This window comes from Macaca thibetana, chromosome 7 (genome assembly GCF_024542745.1).
Source record: "Macaca thibetana thibetana isolate TM-01 chromosome 7, ASM2454274v1, whole genome shotgun sequence".
NCBI lineage: Eukaryota > Metazoa > Chordata > Mammalia > Primates > Cercopithecidae > Macaca > Macaca thibetana.
Genome location: NC_065584.1, coordinates 25,912,002 through 25,931,412, shown reverse-complemented (window position 1 = coordinate 25,931,412; position 19,411 = coordinate 25,912,002). Strand labels below are relative to the sequence as shown.

At 40.8% G+C, this 19,411-nt stretch overlaps 1 long non-coding RNA gene across 1 annotated transcript in view; it reads left to right on the top strand.

The window, feature by feature from the left end:
- The first annotated feature begins 10,173 nt into the window (after positions 1 to 10,173).
- Positions 10,174 to 19,411, top strand: part of LOC126958562 (uncharacterized) — a 169,992-nt gene continuing 160,754 nt past the window's right edge. The window contains exon 1 of the long non-coding RNA XR_007727227.1: positions 10,174 to 10,227. This is a non-coding gene — a long non-coding RNA (uncharacterized LOC126958562). The remainder of the gene's footprint in view (positions 10,228 to 19,411) is intronic.

Genomic DNA, 19,411 nt, shown 5'->3' with positions numbered 1-19,411 from the left:
CATTTTTTCATGTGTCTGTTGGCTGTATGAATGTCTTCTTTTGAGAAATGTCTGTTCATATCCTTTGCCCACTTTTTGATGGGGTTGTTTGTTTTTTTCTTGTAAATTTGTTTGAGTTCTTTGTAGGTTCTGGATATTAGCCCTTTGTCAGATGAGTAGATTGCAAAAATTTTCTCCCATTCTGTAGGTTGCCTGTTCACTCTGATGGTAGTTTCTTTTGCTGTGCAGAAGCTCTTTAGTTTAATGAGATCCCATTTGTCAATTTTGGCTTTTGCTGCCGTTGCTTTTGGTGTTTTAGACATGAAGTCTTTGCCCATGCCTATGTCCTGAATGGTACTACCTAGGTTTTCCTCTAGGGTTTTTATGGTATTAGGTCTAACATTTAAGTCTCTAATCCTCACTGTTCTATCTCATGCTTTTACCTGCATGGTGTCTCACATTTGAAAAGTGGCATATTGGACTTGGAAAGGGCTGACATATTCTGCATTGAGGATTGAAATACAAAAAAAGTGATAAAGATTTGGAAGTAGGTATAGGTACAGAATTACAGATAGTTACCACGTATCAGTCAAGGAAGCTTTGGAGTCACCTGGTAGCCTCTGAATCTAGTAATGGAGTTAGAAAACAGCAGTTTAGCATTGGTTATGATACCTGATCCAGAAAGTAGCACTCTGTTATGACTTTGTGTGGTTAGTTTCTGGTAACTTTTATGTCCCGCAATGGACAATTCACTACTTCTGTTGAGCAACCTCTAATATTCTGTAGCTTTCTTTCTGGCATTGTGACCTCTACTCATGCACATTGGTTTGAGTGGTTGAGACCCTGAGTGATGACAAGTGTTTCAGTTTCCGCAATGTGCTTTTGTTGTGGAGTCGTGCTTAAGGACATAATCTGCAAATCCGTGATATCATATGTGTGGAAATAGGCATGACGAAAACGCCTAGGGAATTTATCAGAAACATTTAGAGGTATCTCGAGAAAGAGGAAAAAGGAAGGCATACCATTTCCCATTGTTTATTTACTGATCAGTACAGGAAGTTTAGAATTGAAATATGACCTAACTCTGTCTTTTAATTGCCATTACAATAGATTTTGAGATCATGGGCTTCCAGAGATAATCCTTGGCTTTAATTTCATCTTCATTAGCTTAGGGGAAGTTTAACAAACTCTTTAATGTCAATTTCTATGTTGGTAAAGTGAAAATAATAATACAAATGGGATATGCTAAAATAATGCAGAGGACCTTTTGACTGGCACATAAGGGCACTCAATAGTATCAGCTATTATTGTTTTTTTTTCAATTTTATTGTTTATCTTACTGTTACATTAATAAATTATGTTTAGAATACTTGTCTGCAAACACTGGAAAGTCAAATTCACTTGGCTTAAGCAAAAAAGGAGACATTTATCAGATCATATAATGGAAAAGTTCAGGAATAGATCAGACTTCAGGAATAACTGATTCACATTGATACAATGTGACAAGGATGTTTTTCTTCCTTCTTTATTTTTTGAGCCATAATAACTTCATTCTCAGTCATGTGGCAAGATTGTTCAACCAGTTCCAAGACCCATATCATAAGAAAGATTGAGCATCTTAGTCCCAGCCGGCATAGATATGTGTTCAGAGTCTGACCAACCAGCTTGGGTCAGTTGCCCACCTCTGAGGCAAACTACATCCTCATGCACTGGATTGGATGTGGGGATGGAGCCCACCCCGACTGTGTTGGCTGAAGGTAGGGCAGAGCTGTTGAGAGAAGATGGAATGGGTGCTGGGGGAGATGAGCAACAAAGATCCAATCAGTTAAGAAACTGAAAGAGTAAGGAGAATTCTTCCCCAATTGAACTTACTAGTTAATCTTTTTGTACGTTTGCAAGTAGAGGATGGAGGAATAACTTAATAATGATCTCTGAATGTAAGCAATATTAAAAGCTGGGGATGAGGGCCTGTCATTTTCCATCTCCACTTAGGATAGCACTAACCAATGTGGTGACAGGAGAGCATTGTGAATTAATGAAGAGCTCAGGGAGGGTGTGGGAGACTTTTCACTTAACGGGGCCATTCTAAGCAATGAAATGGAAGAATGCAGGCATCCCCAGAACACGGGCTGAAAGGATTAGAAGAATTTTGACCAGATTTAATTGTGACCAGATTGTGGGAGTGAAAGTTTCAGTTTGAGTCAAGTTCACTGTTTTATTTCATGTCCCATTTTTTATGTTTCCCTAGAGCCCTCTCGCTTTTTCTAAATTACGTGGCTGATTGTATTTGAGTTCCTCCTGCTTTTGACAGCTCCGTGGCTTCCAATTTTGCTTCTGCTGCTTTGATTATTATTCCTGATTTTGTTGTTGATGAGACATGTGGTTTTCTTCAATTAACTCTGTCACTCTTACAAATGTGTGTGTCTCGCAAGTGTCCTAATTAAAGTCAGGAGGAGGAGGGGGGAAGATTACAGGCAATTACAACAGTGCCATCCTCCTCTCTCAATGTGCTTTTCTCCTCATCATCGGGGCGCATTCTTCTGTGTCTCCATTTTGCAAGCACATTGAGCAGCCTCTCTCTTTAAAATCCCATTAATTTTTTCAGAACGCGATATGCAGCTGTGTCAGTGTGTCATACATTAGCTCTCAGGAAGCCCCATAGATTTCATTTAGTTTTATTAAGTACAGCCTCCTCCCTACCCGTTTCCACCATGCTTTGAATTGATCCTGAGACAGAAGGCTATCATCACCACCACATGTGCTCCTGTAAAGTCTCCCCAAATCTGTGGCCTCATGAGTTCAGTCTCCCATTGTGTGGGCTCACGGTCAGTTTACTCCAATTCGATACTACAAATATTTATTGAGCATTGGAATCTATGTAATGTGCCATGCATTGTGCTAGGAGCCAGAACTACAAAGACGAGTAAGTGCACGGAGGTTAAGATGGTGTGGGATAGTGAAAGAGGATGGATTTCAGAGGCAGACAAGACGTAGATTCAAATGCCTGCTTTGCCACATGTTAGCTTTTTGGCCTTGGTTAAGTCACTTAGTTGGTTTTTTCATCTGTAAAATTATGCTAATAATACTTACCTTGCAGGGTTGTTGTGAAGATTGGAGATAATGTATGCAAAGTAGCTAGTTTAGTGCCTGGTATAGCTCAATAAATGGCAGCTATAATTGTTATCATGAATAAGATATAGTGTACTTAAGGAAGTCTACTCAAAAAGAGAGAAGAGTAAATTAACTTTTAGAATATATTGTTATATGTATAATGATGGAAGTATGTAGGTGGTGATGGGGTAGACTCCCTGGGGGCTCTCCATGCTCTCTTCCACCCACTTCTCTGTCTCCTATTACTCTACCCCCAACATATTCCAGCCTCCTAACCACCACTCCCCCATCTCGTCTCTTTGCGTTTGCTCTGCTTCTTTACCTGAAAGCCCCCTTTTCAGGTCCTTACCTGGCTGGCTTTTTCTCATTATTTAGATTTCAGTTTAAATGTCACCCTCTAGACAACCTTTCTATCACCATTCAATCTAAAGTAGACCCATCCTTTTACCTTTATTATTTAAAACAATTTTTTTTTTTTTTTTTTTTACATCATAGAAATTATCTGCAATGATTGAATTTGTTGGTCTAGATGTTTATTTTCTCGCTCTCCCCACCAGGATGTAAATGCTATGAAGGCAGGGACCAGCCTTGTTTTTGTCCATAGCTGTATCTCCAGTGACTAGAACAGTGGCTGTGGCACAACACATACTCAGCATGTATTTGGGGTGAATGGGGTGAGGAGACGTAAGCCAGATATTACAAACAAAAGGGATTGTGTAGTGGTTTGTCTGCATTTTGCTGTGGCTGCCAATATTGACAGCTACCTACTGCCCTACACGTCCTCCATCACAAGCTCCTACATCTAACGAAAGAGGTCAAAGTGATGACGAAACAGGAGAATTCCCTGACTTCCTTGTGGGAATTGCAACAGGGGTGTGGCTTATTTGCTCAGCCCCTTATGGGAAACGGAGCATGCAGACTGGCAGGTGTAGGAGCCAGGGTAAGTGCTTTTGGACTCCAGCCCCATGGTAGTATCTAAGTACAATTAATGATCCTTTAGCAGTTGCTGTCTGCAGATGGCTAAATGTTAACTAGCTCAGTGGAGAGTCATGGTGACAGCCTTTTATATCCTGCCCTCTTGGTACCTGGGTCCTTGTCTGGTGTCCAGGAAGAATCAGGTCACATGGACTTGAAGGATGGTGAATGTGGGGATTTTACTGAGTGATGGAGCTGGCTTTCAGTAGGATGGATGGGGAGCTGGAAAGGGGATGGAGTGGGAGGATGATTTTCCTCTGGAGTGCAGCTGTACTGTGACTGATCTCCTCTCTGACTGTCCCCAGTCAAACTACTTTTGATATTCAGATACTCCTTCTCTTCTCTCCTTCTATGCCACACTGCTCTGCTGCTCTTCGAATCATGGAGCCTGGGGTTTGGGGTTTTCATGGGTACAGGATCGGGGTGTGGCAGGCCAGAGTGGTTTTGGTAAAAGCAATATTTGGGTGGGAAAACAGGGATAACTATTCTCATTTAGGGCCACGGATCCAGGCTTGAGGGTGGAACCCTTGCCAGGGACCCCACACTCCTGCCTCCTGTCTGTATCAGTGGGAGGTTTGCAAGGTGGTACCTGACTTTGTATCATCTCTCACCCTAGTTTTGGAAAACTGGATTTAAATAAACATCCTTCTTAAGTCATCTGCAAGGTGATTTTTTACATGACTGAGTCATTGATATTGGATTCAAATCACATTGCCTACAAGGGTCTGATCTAGGAATCAAAAGGTGGCCCAAAATAACTTTTCATGGAAATCCATCTTTTATTGGCACTTTTCTTATGGCTTACCAAGGGGAGTATGAAGATGTTTATAGGAGGATGGTAGGTAGGAATTTGGGACTTTGAGGCTGAGTATTTAGCTTTTTAGCTTTATGAGTGCTAGGCATGTACTTCTTAAAGCAAATGCTAACTTTAACAGCTGATATTTCTCCCCCAGCATTTGAGTTGGGCTTATAATGTCAAGGCATCAAGAAGTCCTAGCCACACATTTGAAAATGTGCATGACCTTGATCAAAAGCAGAGAATGCAAAAGATACAGAAGGCCCAGTAGGAATCTATTCTACTGGTCAGAAAAACAATTAAAAGGTAAGAAGCACACATCGAAGCTTCCAATGTACTGAGAACATCAGTCACACCATTTTCCTATGAAGAGGACAAAGTGTTTTAGTTCTACCAAGGTTTACATCTCTTTCATGCTAAAATATCTGCAAGACATCCACTTAGCTTCCAATAAGTGCTCAACTAAGTCTTTATGGTTACTTCATTGGTGCTTCTGGAGCTTCTCCCCACTCACTCACAATTTTAACATGCATTCAAATATATTTATGCTTTTTCTTAATTGTCTCTCTGTCTCAATCCAAAAAAGAGCCTGAAGACTTAATGCAACTTAAGTTTTATCTTTGCATGATTACATTTAAGTCTAAGTATAGGTTTTATTATGACACAGGGGAAATAGATAGATATGGCTAGAACTTAATCTAATTCATTGCAATTCATCTTTAGGCCTTGGCACTGTCAGAAGCTCAAAAAATTTGTTCCAACCTCTTAGTCTTTCAGACACTTGTGAGTTTGGCTACACAAATTATAGCTCAGAAATAGAAATTTGTTCATTCACATGCACAAAAAGCATTTTAGATGAGCCACATACTTTTCAAAAGTGTATTGTTTTGGGTATGATGAACTCAGATGAGATATAGTATTTGCATTATTAATAGCTTACCATCACACTGTGGATGCTGAGCATTTAAATAGTTGGATTAATTTTCATTGGAGTATGCTATCAGTGGTAGGATCTTTAACAATGTAATTTAGGTACCCTCTGGTTTTAGCACCCTTTATGTTGGATATAAGTTGGGTTGTTCATGACAATTTTCCAGATCGTGACAATTTCCCCTGTGGCCGTGTCTAAGTCTCTCCTATTCCTTTTGAAAACTGACCCCTATTCCTTTTGAAAACTTGACAGGCATTGACATATGAGTCCCTCACATTCTCTGGCCATAAGTTGGCAGGATCATAGTCTGGTTGGCTTTATGGGGTCAACTGTAGTCCTGCCATGGGATTTTCTTTCTTTTTCTTTTTAAAATTATATCTAGGGTACATGTGCACAATGTGCAGGTTTGTTGCATACGTATACATGTACCATGTCGGTGTGCTGCACCCATTAACTCGTCATTTACATTAGGTATATCTCCTAATGCTATCCCTCCCCACTTCCCCCACCCCACCACAGGCCCCGGTGTGTGACGTTCCCCACCCTGTGTCAATTCCCACCTATGAGTGGGAAGATGCAGTGTTTGGTTTTCAGTCCTTGTGATAGTTTGCTCAGGATGATGGTTTCTAGCTTCATCTGTGTCCCTACAAAGGACATGAACTCATCCTTTTTTATGGCTGCATAGTATTTCATGGTGTATATGTGCCACATTTTCCTAATCCAGTCTATCATTGATGGACATTTGGGTTGGTTCCAAGTCTTTGCTATTGTGAATAGTGCCACAATAAACATATGTGTGCATGTGTCTTTATAGCAGCATGATTTATAATCCTTTGGGTATATGCCCAGTAATGGGATAGCTGGGTCCAAAGGTATTTCCAGTTCTAGATCCTTGAGGAATCACCACACTGTCTTCCACAATGGTTGAACTAGTTTACAGTTCCACCAACAGTGTAAAAGTGTTCCTATTTCTCCACATCCTCTTCAGCACCTGTTGTTTCCTGACTTTTTAATGATTGCCATTCTAACTGATGTGAGGTGGTACCTCATTGTGGTTTTGATTTGCATTTCTCTGATGGCCAGTGATGATGAGCATTTTTTCATGTGTCTGTTGGCTGCATAAATGTCTTCGTTTGAGAAGTGTCTGTTCATATCCTTTGCCCACTTTTTGATGGGGTTGATTTTTTCTTGTACATTTGTTTAAGTTCTTTGTAGATTCTGCATATTAGCCCTTTGTCAGATGAGTAGATTGCAAAAATTTTCTCCCATTCTGTAGGTTGCCTGTTCACTCTGATGGTAGTTTCTTTTGCTGTGCAGAAGCTCTTTAGTTTAATGAGATCCCATTTGTCAATTTTGGCTTTTGCTGCCGTTGCTTTTGGTGTTTTAGTCATGAGGTCCTTGCCCATGCCTATGTCCTGAATGGTATTGCCTAGGTTTTCTTCTAGAGTTTTTATGGTTTGAGGTCTAATATTTAAGTCTTTAATCCATCTTGAATTAATTTTTGTATAAGGTGTAAGGAAGGGATCCAGTTTCAGCTTTCTACATATGGCTAGCCAGTTTTCCCAGCACCATGTTTATTAAATAGGGAATCCTTTCCCCATTTCTTGTTTTGGTAGGGTTTGTGAAAGGTCAGATGGTTGTCGATGTGTGGTATTATTTTCAAGGGCTCTATTCTGTTCTGTTGGTCTATATCTCTGTTTTGGTACCAGCACCATGCTGTTTTGGTTCCAGTACCATGCTGTTTTCGTTCTTGTAGACTTGTAGTATAGTTTGAAGTCATGTAGTGTGATGACTCCAGCTTTGTTCTTTTCTGCCATGGGATTTTCTTAAACTCACACTGGGAGAGAGAAACACTTTTGTCTTTAGTCAGGTAACTGTTAGAATGTGAGTCAATTGATCCAGGCAGCCACATTTACCACAATGTGGAGGAAATCTGTTTACAGTAAAAGGAAATCAAAGGTAGTATTCAGAGTGAAGCAGAGACAATAGATTTGGCAGCGCTTGAGTGTCTGGTCTGGTCATCCCAGCCACACCTTTGTCTGTGCAGGACATATGAGCCCATAATTTGTATTTGTTTGAGGTAATTTGTGTAGGGACTTCTGACAAGCAATCAAGGAGTCTTTCGCTAACACAAATGCCAATTCACATCAAAGAGTGAGTAGAAACAAGGGTTGTCATATACTGCCTATGAAATCAGCATAGAGCATTGACACTTTGATTAGGATAGAGAAAGTGAAACACAAACCCAGTTAGAGACAGACAAAAGTATGGACATTTTACAAAAATAACAAGGGCCTGGAAATAGCAGGAAACACTTCCCCACATACGGTAAGTAGAAACCCGGGACTACTTGCTCAGATACATGGGCTAAGTAAGGTTCCTACCGCCCCACTGAGAAGAGTTGCTGAACATTTACACAACCTTCTGCATACTAGAGCTATTATATATCTGTGAAAAAAATTCTTAATACCTAAATGGCTTTTATCTGTAAAGCCTTTTTATTAACTTTCGATGGTTGCCTAATGTCTAAATTCTTGATATTTTGAATTTATAAACCATTATTTTTAAGCAATAAATAATAAATATTCTTTTAAATATTTACATATAGGTAGATTATGATAAGTAAAAATATATTGACTTAATGAATTTTCCCAAATTGTTAGACATTGACTGCAAACTTAAATTTGTCCCATAAAACCCTTCTGATGATTTAATTGAAAGTACACATCTCCAGAAGTTTTTCAAAATGCTTTAAACATGCTAGGATGCAGAAGATGCACAAAATATGATGATTAATAAATTAACACACTTAAAATAAAATTCATTACCATAATGCAAATAGCATGAATTGAAATGTCATGTTCCATGTCTTTATTCGCATTTTATTTTTATTTCTATTTTCATTCTAATTCTTATTTCCATTCTTATTCTTACCTTAATTTTGGTTTCTTCTCAGAGTTATCTTTCTAGGATGATAGTAACTTTACCACATACAGTATTCTATTTTCATCCTAGGCTTGTGATAATCTTAGCACCCTCAACTGAAAAATAATAGTCTCCCAGACTAGCCAAGATGAAGAGTCTGGGCTGCTGACCAATCGGTTGCGCAGACCAGGATTAGACGTGAGTTGGGAAAAGGTGAATCTGCTGCTTTTGGATCATTGACAGGGATGGAAAATGTATTTCCTGTTTAAAATGATGAGTTCAGATTGATTCTTTCAGTGTAACAATTTCTATTTCTGTCCTCCTCTACTTTAAGTATGGATTTTTATTTTTTACTCAGACTCTCTATCATATTGAAAATTTATGTGCAGTTTCATGTACATTACAATATATTTAGTTCTTGTTCTGTAAGATAGTAAATCCTGTCATTCTCCAAAATCTTCTGCCATCTTCATGAATCCCAAGTTATATTGTGATAGAGGGGTTCTTTCACCATGCTGGGTTGGGCTTTCTTCGCTGCTGGAGAGAAACCTGAATTCAGCAGTCTCCTTCAGCTGCTTTATTTCTGTCCAAGTGTGTGGGACAATGTCCTTGCACTTGGGGCTCCATTGACTTTCTGCAGACAGATACTTATATTAAAATGGGCAGGTTTCTGCTTAAGGGCCTGAAATAAAACTATCGCCTCATTTCCTGGATGTAGGTCAATTGGCATTCCCTGTTTTTATAAGAACTTTGGAATACCTCCATAGGAAAGTTACCATGGAAATGAAAAGTGCAAACAGCTAGTTATTAGTTTTTATTGCCCTGTGGAATGTCTAAGTAGAATGTTTTAAGAAGGAAACCAAAGAGGAGTCAGATCCTTTGTCTCTTCATAAATTCTGGGAGTAAAACTGTTGTCCCTTTGAGAGTGACCACAGAGTCTGAGACTCCTTGGAAAGATGTTCTGCAAGGCCAGACGTACAATTCCTGCAACCAGTTGCTGCTACAGCTTCTTACACCAGTAGACCCAGTTTTCTGTCTCAAGAGTTTCAAAATGCCACACTCCCTCCAATTCTGATAATCAGTCCACAGCTTCATCTAAATGTTTTCATTTTATGTCTGGAAGTTAATAGGAGCATGATTTGTTACATGCAAAACACATTTGGACTAATGAAAAATGGATAAGACCACCTGGTGGGCGTTCCCTTAATCTAGACCTGGGGCTCATTTCTGCCCCATTTATTCAAGTTTGGGGCAGAATTCTACTTGCCAAGTATAACAAGTGCAATCATTTCTGTTTATTTTTTTTCCAGCCTGTACGTTTTCTGACTTCAGTCCAGGTGAATACAGATTTAAGAAAAGGCAAAACCAGAGTATGTGACTTGAAGGAAGCTTCAGATTCATTCATCTCTGCCATTAGGTGGCAGCAGTACAACATGAAAAACATTTAAGGCACTAATGGAGTAAAAATGGTGACGATGATCATATCATGATGGTGACGATGGTGATGATGGTGAGTGAGGCATATATTCTTGGTTTTTATACACTGTCTTTATTCTAATACAATGTATTGCTGTTTCTCATTGATTCTTACAACACATGGAAGATGGAGAAGTTAATCTTTGTATGTATTTCAGGATGAAATTAAGCTCAAAGTTGTTGAGTGACTTCCCTGATCCAGTCCTTGAATTTAGATCTTGGGATCCACCTCCAGCATTTCTATTCACCTGCACTTCTTTCCACAAGGCATTAATCCTTTTGCATGGATTTAAATTTGCCAATTATATTTCACTGTCTAGATAAAAGAACAAAGTTGAGGAAGGCATGAATGTGTAGGGTTAAAAAAAAGATCTGTTATGCCTAAAAAAGTGGAAGAAAAATGTTGTCTTAGGGTAATAACATCTGTGGACTTTTTGAGGCCAGATTGCCTAGTGTAGTGAATACCAGGCATTTGTAGTTTCAGAGTCTGTTTCTTCCATGTCATTTATGACATGTAGGAGTTCCTGTGTGACCTTCAGTCCACCTGAAATAGCATTTGGTGGCCTAATGCAGGGGCTGGGGGTTGTAGGAGTGAACAATGCTTATACTGGCCAATGGATTTGCATAATGGAAGGAAAGAAGCAATGCATATAAGAGGGCAACAAGCCACCCTAAGGATAAGAGCCACACTTCTCCCACATTTACTTTGCAGTCTGTGAGTGGGATGAACTCTAAACTACATCCAGGTATCAGGTGCCTGGGTTGAAGGGAATTGGAAATAGAAAAAGTTATCTTTAGTTTCTGTTTTCATTCCTCACTTTGATTTTGGAGTCTTGAGTCCAAACCAGGAACGTTTTCCTCCTCTTGAGTAAAAGTCCAGTCCAAGATCTCTGTCATAAACTCATAAAGGTAACCTCAGGGTAGCTAGAAGCAGAACGTTTTCCAAGTTTATTGAGAGGTGCTATAGCACACACACAAGTGGGAATGAAGCAGTTAAACTACAAAGGCTGAGGCACCACAGGTAGGTTAAGGCCTTTGATTGGGCAACACATCATTTAGTAGTCAATGAAAGAAACTCACCTCAAAAGAACTTAAGCAAGAGGGAGACTTTATGGCCTATACCGATTGCTTTCTTTGAACCACATTTCACATTTCTATTAAAAAAAAAAAAAAGCTACCCTAAGTGCCTGAGTGGGGTGGCTTCGTCTTGAAGGCTTTTGTCTTTTTCTCTCTCTCGGTGTTAGACACTGATCAAGTAGAGGGTTGATTGCTCCTAGTCTGCCCAGTCTGCACCCCGTGTGTGTATATAGGCAATGTTCATTTACAAGTCTTGCTTTCCTTGTCATTTTTGGTTTTATCTTCTTAAAAAAATGATTCATCTCATCATTACACTTAAAGAAATCTCTGCTTGTCATCCTCCAAATTCTTCTTCAAAGTCATATTGAGAGGTGAAGCCAGCTGGACCTCTGGGTCAGGTGGGGAGTTGGAGAACTTTTTGGTCTTACAAGAGGATTGTAAAACGCACAAATCAGCACTGGGTAGCTAGGATTGTAAAATGCACCAATCAGTACTCTGTGGCTAGCTAGAGGTTTGTAAAATCCGCCAATCAGTGCTCTGTAAAAACGCACCAATCAGCGCTCTGTGGCTAGCTAGAGGTTTGTAAAATGGACCAGTCAGCACTCTGTAAAATGGACCAATCAGCACTCTGTAAAATGGACCAATCAGCAGGACATGGGCGGAGACAAATAAGGGAATAAAAGCTGGCCACCCCAGCCAGCAGTGTCAACCTGTTAGAGTCCCTTTCCAGGCTGTGGAAGCTTTGTTCTTTTGCTTTTCACAGTAAATCTTGCCGCTGCTCACTCTTTGGGTCTGTGCCATCTTTAAGAGCTGTAACACTCACCACGAAGGTCTGCGGCTCCATTCTTGAAGTTAGCAAGACCATAAACCCACCAGAAGGACTGGACACAATATGTTTGGAAAAATCAAAGTAACTACTCAATAAAAGAAGGAAAGGTCTTTCAGACCTACTGCTTGGTTCCCATTGTGTAGTTTCCTACCAGACAGACCCTGAAGTAGGGATGCTTTTGTGTCACTGATTTATCAATATAGAACTGAAACTGCACATATTTTGGCCCATTGTCCTGGTGGGATACTTTGTCCATGTAAGTCTATATGTCCTGGTGGTGTCATTATAATCCACAAGGGAAGAGTAAGGAGTTTCTCTCTCTCTTTTTTTTTTTTTTTTTTTTTTTGAGATGGAGTCTTGCTCTGTTGCTCAGGCTGGAGTGCAGTGGCATGATCTTGGTTCACTACAACCTCCTGGGTTCAAGTGATTCTCCTGTCTCAGCATCCTGAGTAGCTGAGATTACAGGTGCACACCACCACGCCTGGCTAATTCTTGTATTCTTAGTAGAGATGGGGTTTCACCATGTTGGCCAGGCTAGTCTTGAACTCCTGATCTCAGGTGATCCGCCCGCCTTGGCCTCCCAAAATGCTGGGATTACAGGCGTGAGCCACTGTGCCTGGCCAAGAGTTTCCCTTCTTAAAAGCTGAGGGGATGGTCCTGATGCTCTGCTACCTTTGGGGCCAGTGATTTGAAGCAGATACCTCTTGTCTGATCTTTGCTCTTTCTCTGGCATTCACCAATGCCTTAAACGTATACTTGTCTATAATGGAAGCACTGTGTGTATGGGGTGTGCATCCTCTGCAATGGAAAATAGATGATGGGAGTTTTGATTGCTGTGATCTCCATTGACTTTGGGATTTCTAAACTTCTAGAGGAATGTCCTAAGGTTAGAGATTTAGAATAGAGTAGAATGCAATATGAATTTGCATAATGTTCTTCATAGAAGCTGTGTCACAAAAATGCTTCAGCTGTAAACAGAGAGCAAATGGAGAATACATTATAGAAGGCAGCTTGATTGAAGCATTTATAAAAAGTGGAAGCTGCAGAGAGCAACGGAGAGACCTGAACAAAGGAGAAAGATGTGCTCCCTGAGACTTTTTCTTTTCCCATTGGGGAAATGAATTATTGACAGCTAACAGCCCCTATGTGAGCAGAGAGGGAGAAAGGGAAGTTCTAATGACTGGGTGGGGTTTGGATGGCTGGTAAATACGGTGAAGGGGTGGGACTCTGATCCAGAACTTAAGGACATCCTGGCTTGGGGCTAAGATCTTCTCAACTACTGTGCTATAGAGAGACCCAGGTATTCACGTCAGGCTCTAGGAAGGGATATGGCAGCTTTGAACAAGAACCCCATTTCCTCTGACCACATTTGTGCCAGGCATTGAAATGAGCATTTTACTTACATGATCTCATTTAATCCTCAGAACAAATGTATGGGGGTAGATTATTTTAGTCCATTTCTACAGGAGAGAAAACTAAAGGTCTGAGAGATTCATTCATTCATTCAACAAAAAATGATAATTATAATAACAATTAACATTTATTGGATACGTGCTATGTGCCAGATACTGTTGGAAATACTTACATGAATTATTTCATTTCAATCTTCATAACAACCCCAATGAAATAGTATATTTGTATAAACACTTTACAGATGAAGAAGCTAAGCAGATAATGTTTAAGTAACTCACCTCAGTTCCCGTGGTAAGTGTTAGCCAGAGTTCAAATCCAGACCATTTGACTCCAATTCCAAGACCTTACTATGACATAGCTTGAGTGTCAATCATGCTCCCAGAACTACGCTGGGCACTGGGGACAGAGCATAAATGAGGCAGACAGGATCCCTACCTTCATGAAATGTGATTCTCAGTGCCAGAGAGGTTAAGTGAGTTGTCCGGGGTCAGGCAGATATTCAGGGTTTGAACTGAGATGTTTCAAAAAAGCAGCATCTTACAAGACACCTACCTCTCTGCCTCTAGTATTCCGTGCACTTCTGATGGGGATGCTAGGCCCTCAGAGCTCCCAGAAGACTTCCTTACTTTCCTAGTCTTTGCTCTGCCATTTTGCACTGTGTTTTCGTCTTCCTTCTGCTTGTGTCTCTGACTTTTTCTCATTTTCCCTAACCGAATGCAGCAAACAAAGCTCCTGGAGAGCTGTGTAGGACTTCTTAGGGGGAAGAGATGCATTGCAGTTTTTTTTTTCCCTCTGTAGTCTGAGGCACTTTGGAACATACAAACTTCCTGCACTGGGTCCAGCTCTGACATTATGACTTTAGGTGTGTGAAGCAGGTATAACCTCAGTCTGAGTGAAACAGCCTGCTAGGCTCAAGATAGCTCCTCTCAACAGTAACCTCCTAGGAGTTAGCTGCACTCTTCTAAGGACTTTCACGCTGTCACTCAGTTACTTACTCTTCCAATTGCCATTTATTAAGCTCTTACTACATCCCAACCAAACGCTGAACTGTAATCATGAGGAAGCCATTGATGGTGCCCCCAAGGAGCTCACTTTCTAGAGAGGCTGACACCCTTAATTAATGCCATGTTAGAGACAGAGAGACAGAGACAGACAGAGAGAAAGAGAGAGAGAGAGAACGAGAGAGAGAACACACTGTGGGATGGTAAAATATAGCTATTATTTATTGAGAGGTTCAGGCAAACTTGGAAATGCATTGCTCAGACTTTCCTTCAAAAAAGACCCCAAGGTAAGAGGCACAGTTAGCTAACAGTCTCCAGCTCCACCTTTGGGGTCCACGGCATTGCTCACCTTAAAGTCACATTCTCCCCAGTTTGCTCCCAGCCAGCAACTGAGGACCTTGGGGAGTTAGAGGTGGGATGTTTCTGTGCAATACAGGACTCCCCTGCGGGCAGTCTTTGCTATGGAGTTCCCCATTGCTTGCCTAGACCTTCACAGAGCTGCACCATACGGTCTGAGACTCCTGCTACCCAATCCTCCACCTCTGCCCTCACCTTCTGAGTGTGTCAGACCAGCATCACGGCCTCCAGGCTCTCACTCCTTCCTCCTGCTCCCTCTCCTCTTTATCTATTGCAGGGGCTTCCTCCCATAAATCTCTTGTGCTTCTAACTCTGTCTTGGTGTCTGCGTCTTGGAGGACTTGAACTGACCCAGGGAATATTGGTCAGAAAAGGCTTGACTATGTTGCAATAACAAGTTAATTTCAAAATCTCAATAGCTTAACACCAAAAGGTTGATGTCTCCCATGCTCCATGTTTGATGCCGGTGCGTGGGTAGGCCTTGCTCCTCATAGATGCCTGAACTGACAGAGGCCCAGGCCTATACATGACTTCAAGGCTTGCTGGAGAAATATGGAGGAAGAGAGAACCTTTATAGCAGAGTCTGGAAGTGGCTTAAATTACTTCTGCTCACATCCAGAGCTCAGTGACATGGTCCCAATTGTATGAGTCTGTGACGTGCCATCTTTTTTGTGCCCTGGACGAGGCAATATAGCAGGAAACAAGCATAGTATTTGCCTTAAGTGGTAACCATGTGCTAAGCCCTATCTCTTCACTGAGTGCTAAGTTGTCTTATTTTATAAATGGGACACCTGAGGTGGAGAGAAGCCAAGTATTTTTCCCAAGGTCACAAGATTAGCAAGAGATAGAGCCCGGATTTGGTGTCACATATGTCTGACTACAAATCATGCCTTTATCCACTCTACTATGGGTACAAAAGAAATGACTAAGTGCCAGAGGGTTGTTGGTGGCCGACAGGTCTCTAAATCTAGACTATCCACACCCTAATCTGTCCGGAGTACTTTGAAGCTTCTGTGAAATGTCTGAGACACGGGAAACAGGACTAAGATTTATGCCAACTCCATTATACCAAGTGCCTTCCTTTACTGTTACGAGTTCATTTGTGAGTAGGAAGATAGCTTTTGAGTGACTCTTCTCCTCATAGCTCCTTATTCTGGGGGCAAGATGAGGATATCTCTTTGGCTTTCACTTCTTTAAGTAAAACAGCCTAAGTGGCCAAAAAAAAAAAATTGTTGAACAAGTTTGGGGATTTTTTTTTTTTTGGGCCTTCTTTGATTGTATTTAATAGTTTTGAAGAGTGCTACAAATAATGTAGCTGTTGAAAGAAATGCTTTTTGCCCAATTTCTTTCTGGCCACAGTTTTGAGAAAAGAAAACTATAAATAGCTGACAATAAAAGAAAATTGCTGCTGTGATCTGAGAAGAAAGAAAGGGAAATACAAAAGAACCGCCCTGAGAGGTTTTCAAATAAAAATTATGGTTCCCCTCCCAGGGCCTAAGATTGCTACTTCTTGGAAGACAGAAAGGGTGAGGATGTGCTGGATGTTTCTTCTCTCTTGTTTGTTTTCAAAGATGTTTTGACTTAGGTGCTTTTATTCTACAAACCTCAGAGCTCTTCACATCTATTAAACATTTTAAATGAGCTGAATTTTCTCTAAACACAGGTAATTTACAAATAGAGGTTTATTATTCATAAGGCAGCCATTCAGTTCTTTTATTTTTCTGTCTAAATTTCCATGTCTCTCCTTTCTCTTCCCGTCCTTACTTGCCTTGTAGAACAGACATGTTGGGTGGAGGATAAGTAAAAACTAAGGTGGAAAGAAAAATTGGCACCACTTTGACTGTTAAACACATAATGCCCTCTTGTTTATTTCTCACCAATAAACCATTTTCGATTTCCTGCCAAAATGTTTGTCATTGATTAAACTTTACATTTTTATTACCCAGAATTAACTATGATGTTTATGAAAATGGAAGGTGGAAAGAGACAATTTCTGTGCGAGTTGTTCTATTTTTCTGTAACCACAGAGCTTCACTAAGCAGAATCGTCTCCCTTCCATTTGAAATGCAGTTCTTATCAACTGGAGGTAATTGGGCCACAGTTCAGATGTGCAGCCACTGTTTTGAATATCACATGGAGCTCTTTTGACTGTGTGTTTCCCATTTGATGTAAAAGTTGGTTTCCAGAGGTTGTCTTAAAATAGAAAGTCTGGGAAACTGTGATCTCCAGATTCAATGAAGACAAACTGCTTTTGGTTTTTATGGACCCATTGATATGCATACACACTTATCCTTTTCTTTCGAATTACATCTATCTTCTGTGCTGGGGACCCTCCCTGCCCCTGTGGAAATTGAACAGGGACTGATCTTAGACTTGAAAGAATTAATAGGTTTCAGTAGAACTGTTTCATGGTGGCAGGTGGGAGTCAGGAAGGGAGAAAAATTGTGTCTCTGAGATCAAAGTCATCCTGACAATTTGACATGGAGAAAGGAAAAAAAAAAAGGAAGTTGAAAATGAGACAAAGTAAAGTCAGAGAGGAAACTTGCCCAGGGGCATTTCAGACACAGATCTTGTGATATTAACATTTCCTTTATTTTTTAAAAAATGAAATAAATTGCTTCCCAGTGACCCCGAAGGTCATTAGTACCAGATGTGGCTTCATACTGCTGAGAGCAAATGACAGTGAGGAGAAATGATGTAGGTGAGGACTCGGGAGCAGAATCAGATAAGTGCACGGCTTAGTAAGCCTGAGCATTTGCAGCAAGTTCAGAATGATTCAAACTGAGCTGCCCCTGGAATCCAGTTAGCTGTCACCTCTGGGTCCAATTAGAGGGCATACTGTATTAGGAGGCAGAAGACAGGGATGTAACCTTAATTCTCTCCCTAGTTGTATCATTTGTTGTATAACTTTGCATATTTGTGTCTCAGTGTCTTTATCCATAAAGCTAAAGATTTGGACTAGATAATGGATAATCCCTGAGGTTCTAGGTAACTGTAAGATGGAGAGATCTATATGATTTAGACTTATTATTTGTTTTGGTTAAGAGGCTGATCAGAGAACGCAAATACTTTATGCACTTTCTCTGTGCTAGGCATTGGGGTGGGGGTGTTGTGTAAGGAAATAAAGAAATCTAGTTCTTATATGTGAGACAGAACTGTGACTTTTTAAAACCATGGTGTCCCCAGAGTCTAGCACAGTGCCTGACACACAGATGTCACTCCAGAGATATCTGTTGGTTAATGAAGACATATTATTTTGTATCTAATTAGAGAGATAAGACATAAAGATGCCCAACAGTGCAATACTTACAAAATTGGTACCAAATCAGAAGGCACAGTGTAACTGTTAAAGAACTGCTGAGAAGGTGGCTGTCTTTGGGGAGAAAGGGTATGAACATTTTCTACAGAGAAGGGGAGATTTATCCTAAATGGCTAAAAACTGGGCATCAAATTCCTTGTGGATCCTGGAGGTAGAAATCAGTTTCAAAGTTTAGACAGACAGACAGACAGCACAAGTCTTGTTTGGCTGCTTTCTTACCCCAACAGGTATCATAATTCAGGGCTTTGCAGCCTTACTTTGTTATATAGAATGGATCACCGTGAGACTTTGAAGATGTAAGTCTGAGGACTGTTGGCAGAAAGCAGCAAATGTTTTCTATATCAAGATACGGACAGGTTTATTTCTCAGGGCAGATTATGCGAGAGTGATGGACACATTTAGGTCCAGGAGTTTCTCCACTAAGTATCAATGGAGCTTAGGTCACCTTCTCATGCCCCTTTTCTTCTTCTCCTCTCTCCTTTGCTCTGGGCTTGGACATCCCTATAAGCATTGTGCTAGGTGCCAGGGACATAGAAATGAGAAAAAAATATGGTATCTCTCCTGGAGAGACTAGGTCAGTGGAGGAGGGAGACATGAAATCAGAAAAGCGATAATGCTCTGGATGCCATAATAGATGTAAATAAATAACTGCTGAGAAAGCTGGGAGCTTCGGGGAATGAAGGGCCTCCGCAAATTGGGAAAGGTGTCTGAGTGCCAAACTTGTGCTTAGTGTGGTGAACAAATGCAAAGATGCAGTTGCCCTGAGGTGCGTTTGCTGCCTCCCCGCCTGGAATCTGAGGCACACTGCTTTGAGATGCCTCTGCAGTGTGCAAACAAACACTGTGCGTCATTAGCGTGGGGGAAAAAAAGAGTCCATGCATTTTCTTTGTAAAGGGACCTTATTAGTTTTCTATTTTGCTATTGTAACCAATTACCACAGATGTAGTGGCTTAAAACAACGCAGATGTATTCTCGTGTAGTTCTGGAGGTCAGAAGTCCCCAAATCAAGGTTATCAGAGGGCTGTACTCTAAGCGGCTCTAGGGAGAATCCGTTTCCTGCCTTTTCTGACTTCTGAAGGCTGCCTGCTTTCCTTGACTCGTGGTTTCCTTCCTCTTTCTTCAAAGCCAGCGGTGTAGCATCTTCCAGTCTCTCTGTGTCTCTGACCCACCTGCCTTTCTCTTATAAGGACCCTTGGGATTACATTGGGTCCACCTGATAATAT